The following is a 21,284-nucleotide window of genomic DNA, read 5'->3' as shown; positions in this document are numbered from 1 at the left end:
CATTTATATCAGATGACTTCTTCCTGACTTGGTTACTAATGAATGGCCAACTTGTTGCTGTAAATAAACGGGCACTAGGATTTTTTTTTTTAAGTTCATGTGGCTCAAGATTAGACTTCTTCTGCTTTGTGGTCTCACATGTCAGACCACAGCAACTATTTTTAATTATGGCCTGTGCTTTTTAGTGACATCCAACTCCACACAAAAGAGTCATCATCCTTATCAAGACGTAGAGATGTGTGACGTATTTGATTGCAACAGTTATTTTTTTTCCTGTTGTTTCTTCCTTTATTATTTTAATGTTATTATTTTGGCAATTTTGAAAATATCAAATCACCTCACAATATTGAGATAGGCATAAGCCACTAGTTCCTCAAGCCTATAAAGTTGGTATAAAAAATCAGCTACCCAGTTGTTTTAAGTTGATGTAACTTAATAAAAAGGAAATTTCAAAAAAAGCTAAAGAATGATAATGAATTACCAGTATTTTCAACTCTAACAATTAAAAAATGCACTAAGACTGAACAACAATCTTTAAAAACCACTTGGAATCCCAACCTAGGCTATGCCTGTAATGCAAACATGCAGTGGATGCCCACTCTCTGTCTTTATTTACAGTCTTGATGGAAAAAGCATGGCAGAGCCATGTGATCAGTTTGACTGCCTTAAACATCATTAGACTATGGATTTGTAAACTTCATAGTGTTTTAGGGAGTACAAAGGGCATACATATGCAGAGTATTGTCCTGGACAGCACCAATGTGGAGATAAACAGAGTTGGGTTCAAATCCCATTCTACTTCCTAACCTTTTGAACTTGGACAACTCAATTAACTGTATAATCTGGGATAGACAGTAGTAATAAAAATAGAGAATGAAGGAAAAGAGAAGATGGAAGGGACATCAATTGGCAATAAGTATTAAATTCAAAAATAGTAATGGTTCAAGGCATAGAGGATATGTGGGCAAAGAGGTTTATATAGTGTGTTCAGGGACTGTCCCTTTAACAACACTGGAAATACCTACTATTGTTTGTATTCTTAATAATAGCCATTGTAATTGGAGTGAGATGAAATAAGGGGAGGGGAGGGGATAGAAAAAGGAAATAGTGGAATGAGACAAGTAACATTACTCTGTGTACATGTATAAGTACACAAATTGTGTGAAACTACAGCATGTACAACCATAGAAGTGAAAAGTTGTACCCCATTTGTGTATGAACCAAAATGCATTCTATAAAAAAACAAACACAAAAAAACCCCACTGGAATATTATAGCAGATAAAATCTCTACCACGAAAAATAATGCCTTACCCTTCCCTATCATCCCATGTACATAATGCAATTTTTGCCAATTTCTTTGTAGTTACATTTTAAAAAGTTTTATTTCAGCATGAATTACATTTCAATTTGTAAAACTTCAAAATATGAAAGATACACAGAATTTTTATAAAATAAATCACCTGGTACCTGGAGGAAGCAAAGAGGTGAGTTTTCTGCATTTATGGTTAGAGTATTTCAGGGAGAATCAAGAGTAAACATAAGCTATCAGGTAGGGTTAACAGCAAGGGATGAAAGTTACAATATCACCAGGCAGTGTGGGAATCCAGCACTGAAGATGTGTCAAGCAGTTTTATTTAGCCTTATTTGTAATTGTTTACTTTTCGGAAGGAAAACCATTTTAAATATCACTTGTGTAATTATAATTTCATTTTTCTGTAAATTTAAGAAACCTATACTACAGATGCCTAGTTAATAAGTGCCTACCCTTTGATATAACAGGTTTGTTATATCCTGATGCTCTTAACCAAAATGCTCTGAAAAACACCTCTAGTTCCTATAAAAAGACAACGGATATGTAAATCGTGGTAATTGCCATCTGAAATGAGATATTTTTATTTAAGGTCTGAGACACTTTTGCTTCTGATAAGTAGACTAGGTCTCCACCAGGTGTTGGAACCTAAATCCTGCTGAAAGACAAGTACTGAAAACCCTTTCTCTTACAAGTTTGTGTTCATCCACTGTTCTACGTAAAAACCGATGTTCCCTTGACTATAGATGCTGTGACTTGTGCTGTGTGCTTCTCAGAAGGGTAAAGCAAACATAAATCACTTAAATAATTAAATACCAAGGGTGGGATCTCATGGCAGGTATCTCTCCTGATGTCAAACACACACACCACTACTACGCTCGACTCATATTTGGTAGCAAAGAGGAAATCTGCAATAGTTTGGCAAGTACAAAAGTGGGGTAAACCTTATTTTATCACCTTATTATATCATTTTAGACAATAATGGCTTTCTGCACTGAAAGCTGGCAGTGGGTGTCATAAGTCCTTGCTATAGCAAAAATAAGTAAAAATAAACTAATTAAGCATAGAAAGAACTTATATATTAGAAGCTACTGGTTAGTTCTCATACTCTCCAAGAAGTCAGAGTTTGGAAAACCCCTCTCAGATCCTGCAGCAAAACTGGCCTCGCACATGCCTTTACAGCCACTTCTGGGCACTGGCACTGCTGCTGGCATTGCTCACCCCAATCTCCAGGTGCCTCATGATGATAGTAGATCCCACAGGACTGCTGCCCATGGGAACAGGCTGCAACTGCAACCTCTCTGCACTCTCACTGGGGGATTCCATTCTAAAAATTCCTTAACAGCATTCTCAGTCAAAAAGAAACTACTAGTTTACTTAGAGAAAACACACTTTCACTTAGATTGAAAACACAGTGCTACAAACTGTGCAGGAAAAAAATAGGTGCTGGGTGGCTGCAGACAGCCAGGCCCAATTCATGTGTCCCTCAAGTACCAGAATTGCAGTTCCTGCAGAACAATCTCCAGGGTGCCTTCTCCACCCTGAAATAAAACCATCGAGTGCAGATCCTGGGTCTTCCCTCAAACTGTCCTCTCTTGTGAATAAGCAGCATGCCAAGTGGAATCCAAAGATGGGATAAATGCTATCGTTATTTAACTATGACCAGACACATTGTTTCAGTTACCAAATCTTTAGTATTACAATTATAATTCCTGCTTCATGGATTATTAAAATAACTTCATGAACTCTATTCCCAATTAAGCTTTCTATGTAAAACTTAGCTACAAAATCCCAGGGATGAAAATGGGTAGAACTATATGTACTTAGATTTATGAAAATGTCACTAATATTTCAGCAAAAATTTTGCTATTGACTTTGTCTATAAGATGATACTGGCTTTTAATTATAGTGGCATATGATGACACCTAGTGGCTAATGGGCATATTTGAAGTACCCAAATTGATAATAATCAATTTTTGATTTTTTTTTCCATAAATACAGTCACAGTGTTTCTTTTTGTATGTTCTGGAGCATTGAAAGAAAATAAGTTATATAAAATTTCTCTTTTCCTATCACAAAGAACGAAATTCTCAGAAGAGTAAAGCCTAATTAAGAAAATCCACTTTTTTAAGATTCTACTTAAATAAATCTTCAGATAATATATTAGGTACCAATCACTTGTTTTTGTAAATTTAATATTTTGTCGTATTTGATAGAGTAAAACTAGAAGACTGTCCTAAGACCATATGTACTCATTACCTCTCCATATCTCTGCAGAAAATTACTACTTAGATCTTGAAATTATAACCTACCTGCATATCTTTATATTTTTACTACAAATAATTTTAAGTAAAATATGCATTGGTTTGGTTGGAATTAAATATTATATGCATGAATATACATATATATCATCTTGTAATCCATACATAAATTGTTGCAATCTTTTAAGGTTTATACATTAGTATTTTCTTTAAGAATTACATTTATACATTAAGGTTTATACATTAGTATTTTCTTTCTGTACCTCAGGTTCACAAAGTCTCCATTTTCACATTAAAGCTTTAATATTTTTGTCACTGACTTGTATTTTTGTGTAAATGTGTGTTTTCCCCAGTAATTGATTGTCCCAGCACAATTAAATAATCTCTATTTTGTGTTCTGATTTCCTCCTGTGTCATATTTTCTTCTCTCACTTGAGTAGAACTGTTTCGTGCTGCTATGTTTTTCTCTTTGTCTTTGCACAAATAGCCCACCATCTTAATCTCTAAAATTCGAGAGTTGATCTGGATAGCTCTTCTCTCCACCTTTGTAAAAGTGCCTTTCCTATTGTTCATACTTGGAATTTTTGTTTTACTTTGTTTTGTTTTATTTTGTTTTGAGGGAGACATATAAATTGTAGTAAGAACTATTCAAATTCAAAGGAGAAAGCTCTAGTATAACCTTTCCTGGAATTTCGTTGAATGTATAGAATGAGAATAAATTAGTATGTGTACTATATTTTCTTCCATGAACACATCGCTAACTCCATTTATTTTGGTCCTTTTGGTTTTGGAAAACATACCTAATTTTCTCTAGAAACTCTTGCATATCTCTACTGAATTTATCTACAGGTTTCGTGTAGTTTTTGACACTATTACACAATGCCATTTTTTAAGTTATACTTTTCTCAGCAGTTACACTGTGAAGAAAAGCAGTTTATTTCTCCTTGTTAATCATATATTTCACAAACTTTATTAGATTTTCTTTAATATCAAATAATTTGGCTGTATTATTCTTGAATTTTCTGAACTAATAATTCTTCCATGAGATAATGATAATTTTGGCTATTCACCACTAACAGTTGTGCTTTTTTTGAATGTCTGTACTAGATTCTCAGGAATCTCATAGTTTCGTTAGAAAGATGAGCCTTTAATTTGCCTTCCTTGTACTGTCTTTCATAATACAAAGGCTTTATGCATCTCATAAAATATTTTCAGAAGTGTACTCATTTCCTGCTCTGTAAAATTATGTTGCACTTGGATTATCTGTTCCTTGCCAGTTTAGTAAGACTCATTTTAAGTTATCTGGGACTGGGTTTATGCAGTCATGTGGGTGAAGACCACGCAGGAAGTGAGCACATGCACAGAGAGATGATGATTTTCAACCTTTCAGTGAAAGAATACATTTGCTGTAGTATTTATAGATCTATTCAAATTTTCTATTCATTTTTGAGTTAGCAGGTAAGTTACGTTTTTGCAGATATATGACCATTTATTTCCTGTACCCAGAGTATTCCAATTGTGTTTAATATTTATTTGATCTGTAGATCTATAACCATGACCTTTTCCCATCCCTAATATTTTTAAAATTCAACATTTTTCTGCATCACTTTTGTCAAAAAAAATTTCTCTTAACATAATATGCTTAAGTTTTTTTCTACTTTGTATCTTATCTATACATTCCCACTGCCTTGCATAGTACCCAATTTTACTAAATAAAGCCAGAGTGATCTGAAAACAATTTTTCTAATACCTTATATGTTTCTCCAAAAACTTCATAAAGTACCTGACAATTTACCATTAAAATATATTATCAATATAATCTTTCTTAGAAATATTGGAACCTCAGTCCTTAGCAACTGTGTCTATTTAAAAAGCTGTAACATTTATTTAGTGTAAAAATAAAAAGAGCTAAATTTAAGATCTAAAAATTCAAAATTATAATTCAAGGGTGCAAAAATTTTTAATTTTCTAAAGTAATTTTTTTTTTTCTTTATCAGTAAATTTAGACTTACTAAGAAATAAGTCGATGAGATCTGGCCACAGTATAATTTGAGTTCTGTGGACTATAGACTCTAGGTGTGTGTGTGACTAACCAACTTAGAGAGCCCTTCTCCCTCCCCTTCACCCCTTCCAGGCATGGCCTGGGACAGGATTGAACAGTTACTGCTTAGTAACGGACTCTTAGCCCCTCAGAAAAGAAGATTCTCGAGCTGCTCAGGCTGTTCTTTCCTCCTGTGGTACTAGGAATCTTTATTTAATCCGGGAAAAGAGGAGGAAAACTTTCTACTTGTCCTCAAAAATCTCTTTCATGTTCTGATGTAAGCATTTGAACTTCAAAGTCATTACTGGCTTTTTGTTCCTCTAGGTATTGCTCTCTGCGAGTTTTGTGTCATCCCTCCCTGAGGGGATGAATGTTGCAAGCCTGGCTGCCCAAAAGTGGGGGCGGCAGAACATGGAAGAATAAAGAAATTTCCAGTGAAATGAGGTACTGTGCCTACTGGGATCGTCACAGAAACAAGTCTCAGAAGCTGACTAGTAAAGTATTAGCTTGAACCACATAAGATCATCAACATGCTCCCGTTTACTGCTTTATAAAAAGACGAGTTCAGATGGTTCAACGTGATGTAAGGTGTTACAATGAGTCAGTTCATCTACCTAGAACTTTTTTTTTTTTTAAGAAAGTGAAGAACGTACTTTAATTTGCTATAGCAATTGCAAATACTTTCATATTTCCAATCAGAAATTTTTTGAATATTATTTTTATTGTGGTAAAACATAAAACATTCACCAGTTTAACCACTTTAAGTCTATAGTCGGTAGCATATTCACACTATTTTTTTTTTTTTTTAGAAAGAGATAAACCTTTATTTTTAAAAAATCCATATCAATTATGGTAACCCCTGTGTTCTCCAGCAAAATCTAAAAAATTATTTTTTTTATTTTTTTTAATTTTTAATTTTAATTAAAAATCATATATTTACATAGGGCAATGTTGTTTGATTCATTTTGTTATTTTTTTCCCTTCCCCCTCCCCTCCCACCCCTCTTTTCCCTCTGTACATTCCTTTCTTCATTCTTACCACCCTCCTTATCCCTAACCCTAAACCTAACCCTAACACTAACCCCTCCTACCCCCCACCCCCGTATGTCCTCATGCGCTTATCAGCGAGATCATTCCTCCTTTAGTTTTTTGAGATTGGCTTATCTCACTTAGCATGATACCCTCCGATTTCATCCATTTGCCTGCGAATGCCATAATTTTGTCATTCCTTATGGCGGAGTAATATTCCATTTTATATATATGCCACAGTTTCTTTATCCATTCATCAACTGAAGGGCATCTAGGTTGGTTCCACAATCTGGCTATAGTGAATTGAGCAGCTATGAACATTGATGTGGCTGTATCTCTGTAGTATGCTGATTTTAAGTCCTTTGGGTATAAGCCAAGGAGTGGGATAGCTGGGTCAAATGGTGGTTCCATTCCAAGCTTTCTGAGGAATCTCCATACTGCTTTCCAGAGTGGCTGCACTAGTTTGCAACCCCACCAGCAATGTATGAGTGTACCTTTTTCCCCACATCCTCACCAACACCTATTGTTGCTTGTGTTCTTGATAATCGCCCTTCTAATTGGGGTGAGATGAAATCTTAGGGTAGTTTTGATTTGCATTTCTCTTATTACTAGAGATGTTGAACTTTTTTTTCATATATCTGTTGATTGCTTGTACATCTTCTTCTGTGAAGTGTCTGTTCATTTCCTTAGCCCATTTGTTGATTGGATTATTTGTATTCTTGGTGTAGAGTTTTTTGAGTTCTTTATAGATTTGGGATATTAGCGCTCTATCTGAAGTATGATTGGCAAAGATATTCTCCCACTCTGTAGGCTCTCTCTTCACATTACTGATAGTTTCCTTTGCTGAGAGAAAGCTTTTTAGTTTGAATCTATCCCAGTTGTTGATTCTTGCTTTTATTTCTTGTGCTATGGGAGTCCTGTTAAGGAAGTCTGCTCCTAAGCCAACAAGTTGAAGGTTTGGGCCTACTTTTTCTTCGATAAGATGCAGGGTCTCTGGTCTGATTCCGAGTTCCTTGATCCATTGTGAGTTGAGTTTTGTGCAGGGTAAGAGATAAGGGTTTAAATTCATTCTGTTGCATATGGTTTTCCAGTTTTTTCAGCACCATTTGTTGAAGAGGCTATCTTTTCTCCATTGCATATTTTTGGCCCCTTTGTCTAGTATTAGAAAATTGTATTTATTTGGGTTTGTGTCCATGTCCTCTATTCTGTACCATTGATCTACCTGTCTATTTTGGTACCAATACCATGCCGTTTTTGTTACTATTGCTTTGTAATAGAGTTGAAAATCTGGTATTGCGATACCACCTGCTTCGCTCTTTCTACTGAGGATTGCTTTAGCTATTCTGGGTTTCTTATTCTTCCAGATGAATTTCATGATTGCTTACTCTATTTCTGTAAGGTACATCATTGGGATTTTAATTGGAATTGCACTGAATCTATATAGCACTTTTGGTAGTATGGCCATTTTGACAATATTAATTCTTCCTATCCATGAACATGGGAGATCTTTCCATCTTTTAAGGTTTTCTTTAATTTCTTTCTTTAGTGTTCTGTAGTTCTCATTGTAGAGGTCTTTCACCTCTTTTGTGAGATCGATTCCCAAGTATTTTATTTTTTTTGATGCTATTGTGAATGGGGTAGTTTTCCTAATTTCTCTTTCTGAAGATTCATCACTTATGTATAAAAATGCATTGGATTTATGAGCATTGATCTTGTAACCTGCTACTTTACTGAATTCACTTATGAGTTCTAAAAGTTTTCTGGTGGAATTTCCAGGTTCCTCTAAATATATAATCATGTCATCAGTGAACAGGGATAGTTTGAGTTCTTCTTTTCCAATTCGTATCCCTTTAATTTCTTTGGTTTCTCTAATTGCTCTGGCTAGAGTCTCAAGAACGATGTTGAATAGAAGTGGTGAAAGAGGGCATCCCTGCCTTGTTCCAGTTTTTAGGGGGAATGCTTTCAGTTTTTCACCATTTAGAATGATATTAGCCATGGGCTTAGCATAGATGGCCTTCACAATGTTAAGGAATGATCTCACTACCCCAATTTTTTCTAGTGTTTTGAGCATGAAGGGATGCTGTATTTTATCGAATGCTTTTTCTGCATCTATTGAAATAATCATGTGATTCTTAACTTTTAGTCTGTTGATATGGTGAATGACATTTATTGATTTCCGGATGTTGAACCAACCTTGCATCCCTGGGATAAAACCCACTTGATCGTGATGCACTATCTTTTTAATATATTTTTGTATGCGATTTGCTAAAATTTTGTTGAGAATTTTTGCGTCGATGTTCATTAAGGATATTGCTCTGAAATTTTCTTTCCTCGATGTATCTTTGTCTGGTTTAGGTATCAGAGTGATATTGGCTTCATAGAATGAGTTTGGGAGGGTTCCCTCCTCTTCTATTTTATGGAATACTTTGAGGAGTATTGGAATGAGCTCTTCTTTAAAGGTTTTGTAGAACTCAGCTGAGAACCCATCTGGTCCCGGACTTTTCTTTGTTGGTAGGCTTTTGATGACCTCTTCTATTTCATTGCTTGAAATTTATTTATTTAAGTTGTGTATGTCTTCCTCGTTCAGTTTAGGTAATTCATATGTCTCTAGAAACTTGTTGATGTCTTCGAGGTTTTCTGTTTTGTTGGAGTATAGATTTTCAAAATAGCTTCTAATTATGTTTTGTATTTCACTCGTGTCTGTTGTGATATTTCCTTGTTCATTCTGAATTTTAGTAATTTGAGTTTTCTCCCTCTTTCTCTTTGTTAGTGTGGCTAAGGGTTTATCAATTTTGTTTATTTTTTTCAAAGAACCAACTATTTATTTTGTTAATTTTTCCGATTGTTTCTTTTGTTTCAATTTCGTTGATTTCAGCTCTGATTTTAACTATTTCCTGTCTTCTACTACTTTTGGTGTTGGTCTGCTCTTCTTTTTCTAGGGCTTTGAGCTGTAGTGTTAAGTCGTTTATTTGTTGTTTTCTACTTCTTTTGTTGAATGCGCCCCATGAAATAAATCTTCCTCTCAGTACTGCTTTCATAGTGTCCCAGAGATTTTGATATGATGTGTCTTTGTTCTCATTTACTTCTAAGAATTTTTTAATGTCCCTCCTGATGTCTTCTGTTATACATTCATCGTATAATAGTGTATTATTTAATCTCCAAGTATTGGAGAAGTTTCTGTTTTTTATTCTGTCATTTATTACTAATTTCAGTCCATTATGATCTGATAGAGTACAAGGTAGTATATCTTCTTGTATTTACTAACAGTAGCTTTGTGGCTTTTTTTTTTTTTTTTTTTAATGAAAATGAGGGGCCCAGGGCTAGGGAGATAGCTCAGTTGGTGGAGTGCTCACCTCGCAAGCACAAGACCCTGGGTTCGATCCCCAGCACCGCAAAAAAAAGAAAGAAAGAAAATGAGGGGCCCTTCTGAATCTGTATGTCTCTGTCAAGAAGGTGTAGCCCCCTCATGAAGCTATTCTAGTGCATTAGGATCATAAACTCTTCATTATCAATGAATTTAACGTTTCATAGTGGTCGTTTGAACAGGTTTGGTTACCTTGAGGTGGCACCACATGCTCTGGGGTTTGAGAGTGTATGCACTTTGGAGCCAGACGGCTTGGGTTCTAATGCAGAATCCACCACTTGCCAGTTATGTGATCTTTCTGTGCCTCCATTTCTTAATGTACAGGATGAGGATAGTAATAGTGTCCACGTTATAGGTTTATTATGAGCATTGAGTGAGCTAATATTTGTAAGACTCACAGATCACGGCTTGGTCTATTCTGTCTCATGTGAGCATTTACTATTATTGGATATCATGGGTTAAATTTGTCCTCCACCTGCCCAAATTTATATATTGAAGGCAAATTTATATAAAGAGAAGGCAGTCTGTGGTTTTCTGGAACTGGCAACTGCAAATGGACATGTGGGATATTTTGAGAGTGGTGGTTATAATCTAAATTGGATTGTGGTGGTGGCTACGCAATTCTTTGCCTTTACTGTCATCATCGAATTTTACAATAAAATGAGTGAAGTTTATGATATATAAATAACTTCTCAAGAAAGCTATTAATAATAACGTGATCACTTTTAACAGAAATGTATATCTATACTATTTGTATTTTGATGGTCAGCAACATGGAGCTGGTAAACACTGAGAGGTGAATGGAGAAACAGCCGTAAAAAAAAAAAAAAAAAAAAAAAAACTGATTACCATATTTAACATCCCATTTTCCTTCTATAAGCAAAAGTGTCTGGTTGTCCTCCCATGGAAACATTCCCAGCGTTTGACTATGTGTGTGACTTTATTTTGTTTTACGGTCTTCATCTAAGAAACGGCTGATTAATCCCCTAACAGGACTGCTTGCCTAATGTTCAGACGGCTCAAACTACATTTTACGTGCAGGATATTGCCATTTGAGAAAAGATTATTTACTGTGACAAATCTTATATGGGAAATGAAGCAAAATTTAACTAGGAAAAGGTTTTCCATGCCCAAGTCACATGTGCATTGCAAGAAGGGAAAACAAACTTCCCTCTAGAGTGGTTTGAATTATTCAACGTCTCTGACGTGATTTCAACATAATCCAACACAAATGCTGCCGGAGTCATCTTTGCCAATTCTGATGAATGTTACAATAACCCACTCCACTGTTCAGGGAAGAATCCTTTCCCTTTCCAGACCGACCTTGTGGGCTACGTACTCAAAGCGCTGTAACTGCCTGTGAAAACTGAGTCACTGAAAAGAGAAGTTACATTTATTAAGCCAGTTTCCTACCACTCTCTGAAAGTCCCTCTGGATCCTTTCCTGGAGCAAACTTTTAACAACCAAATAAATGCAATCTAAAAGTTCAGGCTTTTGGACTGCTGGCTGCCCTATTTGACATCTTTTCTGCTTCTCTAGCAATATCATGTATTTTCTAATATTATATTGCATAGTTATTTCTTAATTGCTTTCTCTAGTCTTCTGTTCTCTGACCTGCCAATACTCACTATTCTTCTCTACCAGTGAGACTGAACTATTCTTAAGAGCAGAGAGCACATCTTTATTTATCTTCAAACATCCTGCACAAGAAACTGTTAAATCTTGCCCATCTTTCAAGGACCCTCCCAATGACACCCCCTTCCATGATATATTTCTAATATCGTCAACCAGATATGATTTCTTACTCCTTTCGGGTCCTCTACAGATTATAAAACCTCCCCTACATTATGTTCTCTTTGTTATATAGTAATTTATTCACCTATCTTATTTCTCATTATGCTGTCAGCTTGTGACAATAATAGGTATATTATACTATCTTGTGGTCTCTATTCTGCTCCAACCCCTAATCCACCTAATATCAATCTCAAAATTGCAAACTGCTCAGTCATGTCGATTAAATCAAATAGAAATGCTTATGCCATCCTTATCTATGATAACACCACCCAAGTGTGACATCAATTCAAATGGCAGCAATAATGACCCAACAGGCCTTATCTGGTTTATTTGTGTACGGAGCAAGAAGCATTTATAGTCAATGAAAGGAACTTCTCTATACAAATTTTGAAGAGATTGCACCCCCCTTTCCAATGCTACTTTCCCAAAATATCTCCAAATTTCCAAATTATTATTGCACATGTTCATCTGCATCTGGAATGATTTGTATAATATACCTTCTGATACACAAGACAGTGGTATAGTAAATAAGATTCCTCCTTTGTAGCCACATAGACCCATTTCCAAATGATGTAGCTCAGCTATAGGATCTAAGCATACTGCTTACCCTATCTGAAGTTTAAATTCCTTACCACTGATATGAAGACCAAAGTAACAAACTCCTTTGATTATGGGGAGGATTACATGAGAAAAATGTGTTAAAGCACTCTTTACAGTGCCTGGAATAATAAAGGTACTAAAAATTAATTGAACCAAGGCACCAATTCAATTAAATAAATTTATAAAGCACTACTGAGAACTATACATTGATTTTTTCCTAAGGACCTAACAATGGATGAGACAGACAAGGAAAGATGATCGGTTTAGAATCTAGTAGAAAAGGCAGATAATTCAACATGCAAATGTAGTACCCGTGATAATGCAGAAGTACAGAGTGCTTTTAGGGCACAGATGAGGCACAACCATGAAATTAGAATACTTCTCTAAATTCTAAAACTTAGACTCACAAAGTATGATCATTAATAACAATAAAATCTATTTGATGATCTGGTTCTGACACAATGCAGGTACCATATAACCACCTTATAGAATTATCCCACCTTGTAGATCATACCACCTTCTAGAATCCACAAGCAGAGATATGTGGACTCTATACGAATCAAATCTACACGTAGATATTCATTCTTTAGATATACAGAAAAGCCTCTGGATAAATTAAAATTAATACATGTGTCATGAATTTGCATATTTTCCTATTTTTAGTAATAACAAGACTATGTGAAGAGACAGGGACTGATTAGTAGTCTCTGCAAAGCAGATGCCTGTGGTGTGTTTCTAAAGCCTATTTTCTTTATTTTCTAAAATAGCATGCTAATTTTAAAAGGCAGTATAATAAAAGACATGCAGGGTTGTAAGTGGAAAAGTTTCAAAGCTCACAAGACCAATTTCTCATTATAAGTAGCCTCTGGGGAGTGATGAGAACCCAGCATGCCACTCGTCAAACAGGAACCTGTGGGCAATTTTTACACTTGGGTTTACTTGCAGGAATCTCAGCAGACCATGGACATTACAGGGGGTGGATAACATGAGCTTAGGTAAATGAAGTCTAACAGCTTTGCTGCTTAATATGAGTAACAGCGGTAAGAGGGCCTTGAGTTCTTTTCCAGGTGCCGTGCCTCTGTCTCTGAACAGAGGTAGCCAAGAGTGGCAGAGGAAGGACACCAAGTCCACAAGCCCTTCCTCAGAGACTATGTTCTTATCTCCACTTGCCTCTTTTCTGCACCCAGGAGAGGGAGGAATATGCATGTTCTGACTGTTGCTTCCCTTCAACTTAAACTCTGAATATCCTGGGCAAGTGCAACTTGGAAAAACCTTTTATTAGATGTCCTTTGATTTCTAATCAGCTCTACTTAAAGTGATTTAAAATATTGCCCTGTTTTATAATCAAAATACTTTGAGTACATCTTCCAGAGAGCTGGCATATATGTATGAGTCACCGTTATATTTCCATGAAAGTAGCAACCTTGTGTTTTTCTCATTTCTCCTACTTGTTTTATTTTGCAGGGGGTTGGGGGCTGTTGGGGGTGCTTACCGAGGATTGAACTCAGGGACACTCGACCACTGAGTCACATCCCCAGCCCTTTGTTGAGTTGTATTTAGAGACAGGGTCTCACCGAGTTGCTTAGTGCCTTGCTTTTGCTGAGCCTGGCTTTGAAGTCGCTAGTCCTCCTGCCTTAGCCTCCCAAGCCACTGGGATTATAGGCATGCACCACCACACCCAGATCTCCTACTTAGTTTCTTTGTGAGAGTGACTATACTCTCCAAGTGAGAGAGATGATTGATCATGCAGGGCAAATTAAGTTTTCAAAGTCACCAACTGGAAATAGTGAAGTTAAGTATCATCAACTAATTGGAATAATACAAAGAAAAATATCTTCCTTTAATTCATTTTCCTCTACTTATTTACAACTATAACATACATATAGAGAATCACAAGTCATGCCTGAAGTATAAACATAGGACTAACTATTATTGGGTTCATACTGCATATTAAAACTAAATGCTATAAGATAAATATCCTTGTAATTAGGGCTCTTGTTCTTGCTCATTGAGGCTAAAATGGAAAAGCTCCCCCTAACAGAGCCAGAAGCTGCTTAGAGACGAATAGTTGCCAAAAACTGCTGGAGGGTTGAAGAAATCTTAAAGCCTATCTAGTTAAGAACCATGTGACACTGTCTCAATTTCCTATTCTGAATACATGTGAAGATAATAAGAACTGCTTCTCAAGATTGTTGAGAGGATTGGGCATAGCTCCTCGCTCGCTGTGCACATTGCAGATGCCGGTGGTGGCTGTTCTCATTATGACTCTGATTGATAAAGACTCCATCAGACCTTTGGAGACATCTGTAAAGTAGAATGAATCAAACCACCTTGAGAAACCTGTCCGGAAGTCATGTGTCATACAGGTAGAAGCCCTGATCCAGCCATGGACCTGGTCACTAGAGGGCTCCACACACTTGGCTGGGTCTTTCATTAGTCCTCTCTTGCCATTTTGTCATTTGAAATTTGAGTCAACTCAAATTGTTTGCAACACCCCACAAGCTCACAGAATGTCATTTAAATGAATTCTTTAGGTTAACCAGGACCCATGTCCAATATCTGAGAGACCTAATATCTTGTCTGACCCCATTCTTCACTTTCTGAGCAAATAACTAAATAATGCACTAGAGCTTTGGTGGGGTGGTGGTTACTGTATTTGTCATGTCTCCTAGAGACCTGCCAGCTAGAATACTTCAACTCCTAAACTTCTTCCACCCACATCCTCCTGGTCCACTCTTCTAATCTCAAATTTATTTATTTCTGTTGAAAGGAACAGGCTACTGTACTGATTGATTTAAAAAAAAAACTTATCTCCTAGTTGTCCATAGCACTTTAATGCTATCGTATTAAAACTATCTGTCGTTTGAAAGCAACTAGTAAGAAAAATCATTCTGATAAGTCATCTGAAACACTGAAAGTCCAGTGACTTGCTCTCCAGCACTAGTGAACATAGGAAAAAGTAACCCTCTAAATTCTATGTACTCATCAAATTTCTTAATGTGGTCAACTACCACTGCCCAAGCAATTTTGATGACCACTATGTGGCTCTCTCTCTCCTGGCTGCTGCTACTAGGCTTCTCCCAAGACCTCAGCCTCTCACCACCTCCACCAGATGAGATTCAGTGCTGTCCTGCATTCTACCCAGGAATATTATTATCAGCCACACTACCATGGCCTCTCCACTCACTGCAACTTCACTTCAAATGCCCTCCTGACATTTTATACGATCAAAATGTTTTTAAATTATTCAAACAACTTTCCTCTAAACCCTGTAATAAGAGAATAGAATTTTCCACAACAAGAATTGAAGTGTACACAAAATTTGCTCTCTGATATCTATTCCCTGACCTTATATGTCCCCCCTCCAGAAACATTAAATAACTTGTAAAACTCAATGCAAAGTGAAAATTAAGGTGCCCTTTGTTTTCAAAAATTAGCATTAATTTTAAGATAGCAACAAAAGGGCACTAAAACCTCTGCGCCCTGCACAACCATGATACATGCCACATGCACATGGAGACACAGAGTGTCTCTTCCTCCTGCGTCCTAAATTCCTCTATAGTTGTATACTTGGTTGTCTTCATCAACCAGGAAGAAATAACTAGAAATAATTGCCATTGATTTTTTTTTTTTTAACCACCCCTTTGGTTCCAGAGGTTTATATTACAGGCTACTGGCATCTTTTAGTGTCCTGCCTCAGAGGCCAAATGTCAGCAAACGAATTCACCAAACTAATCCTACATGTGTTACCTGGAAAGTGTAATTCTCACATTCCCATTCAAATATGGCTTCTAAAATATAAGCTGCATTTTTATGAACTAGTCCATCACTAACTGGACAGGGAACCTCAGTGCATGTGGACTGTGTCAATCTCAGTCCTCTCATAAAACCTTGCATATGATCCACATAGAAATAGGACTTGACCCAGGACAAAAAGAGCAGAGAAACTGGCTTTTTTTCTCCAGAATGACAGATAAAACTTTTGATTTTTCAGTATCTAGAACCAAAAGCACACCAGTAGGCTAAGAGCCACTCTGACACTTAACAGAGGCTACATCCTGAATCAATAAACTGCAGCCTAAAAATAAAGCTACGTGGTCATTTTGGAACAGTGCTTGACTTAAAACAGACCTAAGTGGAATATTCCTTAATTACCACTGTTGCATAATATTTTTCTGACCCCCTTTTCTCAGGCATGTTTGATTCTCAAGGGTATTTCTAGGCATTGCATTGAAACAATTTAAATCTGTTTCCGATCTGCAGATAATATCATTCATCCGACCAAACAACCCTGGCCCTTGGCAGAAAATAAAAATAAAATAAGAAATGCATTGTTAAGTATGTTATTATTTATATTACCAGATATAAGTAATGTTTTGAACTTCTAGAGTTTTTTTGAAAAGTGTTTTTCACTTTCATCAAATTCAGATGTATTTTGCTATATGCCCTATTTTTAAAATACTGAACATAAACTAAATCAGAATTTAAAGAGGAATTCACCAAAGGAATTATTTTTGTGTGGGTATTCTGTAATTATCCATAAGAGAATTTCATTATTACATATTTGTATATGCATGGACTACTAAAATATAATTATGTCAATTTTGTGCCCAAGAACCTCTCTGTTCCCTCTCTCTGATTCCCTTTCTATATTCTGCTGATCTCTCTTCTATTTTTATGAGATTCCCCTTACTTTCCCTGCCACTAGGGAAGTCTTTTGTAAAATAAATTGTTTTTCAATAATAATAATCATCCTTTAATCTGTATTTTTTCCGACAAGTTTTTTACTATGTTCTGATAGTAGGCAGCATGAATTATATTCTTTAAGAGTGATGCCCAAATTTCCTCATCTGAGCCAGATAAATGATTTACTAGCTTAATAGTCATTCAACTCAGTAAAGACCATGTTATTAACACTCAAGTGGAGAAGCCATGACCATAAAATGGAATTAATTACAATGAATGTAATACAGCAAGAATAGGCAGAATCCATGTCAGCGCAGAACTGTATCACGTCTTTCTGGTAAAGAAAGCATAGACATATAGACACATGGAGAAGACTTATATAATTCTTTGACTTTCATCCAGAAGTAAAACAGAAAGTGAATGAGTCTTTTAAAGACATGGCAAAAGTGCCCAGTTCTCAGAGTTGGGCTATCTGGTCTTATCATCAGCTCTACCACAATTCCTTGGCAACGCAGATTCTTTTCTTCAATTAAATGAAAACTTTGAACTAGATTATCTAAATTTCCTTTAAATTCTAAATGTCTGTGATAGAATTTCTACTTAAAAAGGACTTAAGAAGAGCAGTTTCTGATACTGTTGAGAACAGGGTGTTATCTGTGCAGCTGTCTTAATCAGCAGCATGCATGCAGTTGCGACTGCACCCTCAAGAACCAATACAGGACAAACAGGACTGCTGGGCCCCTGTGCTTATCAAGGTTGTTAAGAGATATTTGTCTGATGAATGTGCAGCTGCCTGGAAACCTTATCTATCAAGGACAGGGGGGCCTAACCCCGACTCATCTCCTGCATAGTTCACCCCTTCCCTCCTCCCTTCTTCCTCTAGGACCATTCAGTTCTGGCGGGACCCAATGAGAATCAAATAGATTGGCAGGACCCAACCAGAGGAGGACTAATGTTTAGCTGTTCAAATGTTAACCAATAACATACAGGTCTTTGTGTGTGAATGCCTGGAAATCTCTTAAATAGAGGGCTTTCTCGACCCTCGGGGCCACTCCCCGCTCGGCCATTGCAATGGTCTGAGAGGCTGGTTGCGGTCCAGGCTCGAGCTTGCAATAAAACCTCGTTGTGTGTCTTGCATTACCGTGTGTGCACTTTGACTCTCTGGGGATCAGTCAATATCGGGGATCAGTTGACATTGGACCCTAACAATACAAAATCTTCTACTTTCAACATAGATAATGAATGTTTAAACATAAAAATGTCTCCCTTATTGTTAAAGCTGCCGCCACAAGAACTTTCAGTAAAGGTTTAAGGAAAGCAAACTACTGATATAAATTTCACATTCCTATTTACCTTCTGCCTGCTCCCTTGGAAAAGCAAGAAGATGGCAACAATCCCCACTGAGTGGGGGCAGGGATGGAATACAATTTTCCTAAATTACCATATTTGGAATTTTTCAAAAAAGTTAAACAAGTTTCACGTTTTAATTGACATCATTTTCTGCAGTATTTGAAAATGTGTTTGAGAAAAATTAAGGTTTGTGGTTAATAACCTAAAGTGTTCTTTTTCCCCAAGAGTTTTTCAAACAAAAAACCTCATACCTCTGTGTCCCTACTATTCTATACTTATTCTGCCCCTTTTCTAAGCTTCATCTATTACCAAAAAAAAATCACTCCATAATCTCTGCTGGCCTCTTGCTGTACATTCAGAATGTCTTATGTGGTTCTAGCCCTCCGGGATCATCCCTCTTATAATTATAATCACTCTTCATTCTCCTTTGGATATAATTTTCTGTGAGCAAAATTACTATTCTTTCGTATAAAAATGTCTTAAGGATACTTTTTTTCTGATTTCAAAAAAGTATTTATTTGATGTACTAGTTTTAGAGTCATTAAAGCAACTCTCCAAATATTCAAATTTCAGGGGCAAAAACATATACTTTTTTAAACAGAGGAAAGTATATTACAGTAGGTTTCTAAAGTTTCCAGGATTGCAGTATTTCTTTAAGTTCTTTGCCTTTCCTAAGGATTAAAGTTGTTTATCCAGCCTTATTTGTATATCATGTCCTTCCAGAGGTTGTGAGATAAAATTTCCTTATTTTTTTACAGATCCTAAAGATAAATGTTTACTTTGTGTTTCACTCTAGTTCCTTATTTGACAAGAGTCACAAGGATTCCATTGTTCAAATTTGCATGCTTTATGAAAATATATATTTGTGTAAATTATACTTACAAAGCTTAGTATTTCCAGTATACATCATTAACAACTCCACTGATGATAGGTTAGAAAAAGGTTACAGCAGAGAGGTGGGACTAACCCTCAGGATGATATGAGACATAGGAAAACATCCAATATAAACTTTCTTCCCAAAACTCCATCCCATCATTTTTATATAAGTGAAAAATGGCTAAAAAAGAAAATTAAGGGTAGTTTTATTTTGGATGAGTTTTACTAGAAAGGTAATGCATTCGTTCATTCTTCTAATATTTATTGAGCACCTACTACACTAGTCTTAAGGCTATGTCCACATGGGTGTAGTTGAAGCATATATGAGTAAAGCAGGAGATTTCTTTTGGTCAAGGAGAAAGAAAAAATATAGGCTAACCCAGAATTCTAAACTCCTTTAGTCCCCATGACCTGCTGGTGGAGGTACCTATCCTTCTCGAATTACCCTTTTCCTGTGAGTCACTACCTAGCCATGTACTTCCCTGAGTCATTAGAGGCACATAGGCATCCATGAATGGGTGGGTTGCAGATATCAGTCACCATTCTCCACCTGCCCTGGGAACAGATTTGTTTAAAGATTAAGTAGTGATCTGCAAAAAAGTCATCGTAATCTCTGTGATAAAAGGGGAAAAAAAGGTAATGTGGCAAAAGTTTGTTTTGCTTTGTTCTCCTTTGCACATAGCAAAAAGGGATGGATTTATATAGAGAATAAGGATGATGCATTGATTAGGTGATTTGAAACCCCAAAGTCCTCAGTTTTGCAATTAAATACCTCTGAATAGAGGCATCCCTCGCTTAAAAAAGCAAATAATGGTGCTTTCTATCCATGATGACAAGGAAATGCTGAAGTCCCAATTTCCTTGATATTTCATTGCACTTGGTTTTATCTGAAAATATATAGTATTCTTTCACAAAGTAAAACATGGAGCAGAGGAAGCAAGATCTCTCCACTGGACACCTGGAAATGCTAGGGGAAAAAGTTACAAATATCATCCTTGAAATACATAGTCAAACTTGCAAAAATACAAGAGAAATCTCAAAACAACAAACAAAACAAAGGGAATCCTAAACCAGAGTGATAACTGGCATTTACTATAGCCGAGTTCAACATTTACTATTCTCAGTTGACTAGAGTTCTTGTTTGCAAGTCAGAAAACATGATGTCAGGCTGTCCTAAACTGAGCCAGAGACTCAACTGCCACAGCTTCAGTGAAAAAGTAGACAGGAAAAACTAGTTATCTGCACCAACTGCTGACAAGGAAATCCGTACCTTTCAGCACAATACCAGGCCTGTGCTTTCCTGGGTTTATAATTTAAATTTACCTTTCCTGTGTGGTCTAGGAACCCAAGCCAAGAAAATAACACATCAGTCCAGCATGGTAGTGCCTAAGCCACCTGACAGTCAATGCTAATCTTCTTCCAAGGCTTTCGCCCTCCACCCAGTCCTCAGAAGACCCCACAGTCTAAACAATGTGACTGCTACAAAAAACCTAATAGACACAATCAGTCCAAATTAAGTGACTATGCACTGTCTGTTTTTGGTTTGGGGTTCCCCCCCCCCATGAAAAGAACATCACTTCTTTTCTAATTATGTTAGTGTTGCCTTAAATACATCAGAGGAAACAATAAGATCCTAACAGATCCCTTGAAATCTAGTTGAAAAGGATAGAGTGGTCTACTAAGTATGTGGGAGAAAATGGAAACGAGGTAGGATCGCTGCTCCTTTGCAGTTCCATGGGGGAGATCTGAAGGAGATCTGAAACCTCAGAGCATTCCTGGGAGGGCCACAAGAATGTTTTAGAGCAACTGCCAAAGGAAGCCAAGGATGAAGGGGAGCTAGTGAATAATCTTTATAGAATGGCAGGATTTATAATTAAAGGCATCCTTCAAGCAAGTCATTTGAGTAAATGCAGACAAAATTGGTTGCCAGCTTTAATTGCTATTTAAGCACATTTTTTGTGTCAACAGTGTTGG

The sequence above is a fragment of the Sciurus vulgaris genome (assembly GCF_902686455.1).
Source record: "Sciurus vulgaris genome assembly, chromosome: 12".
Lineage (NCBI taxonomy): Eukaryota > Metazoa > Chordata > Mammalia > Rodentia > Sciuridae > Sciurus > Sciurus vulgaris.
Note: the sequence above shows the minus strand (reverse complement) of the source record.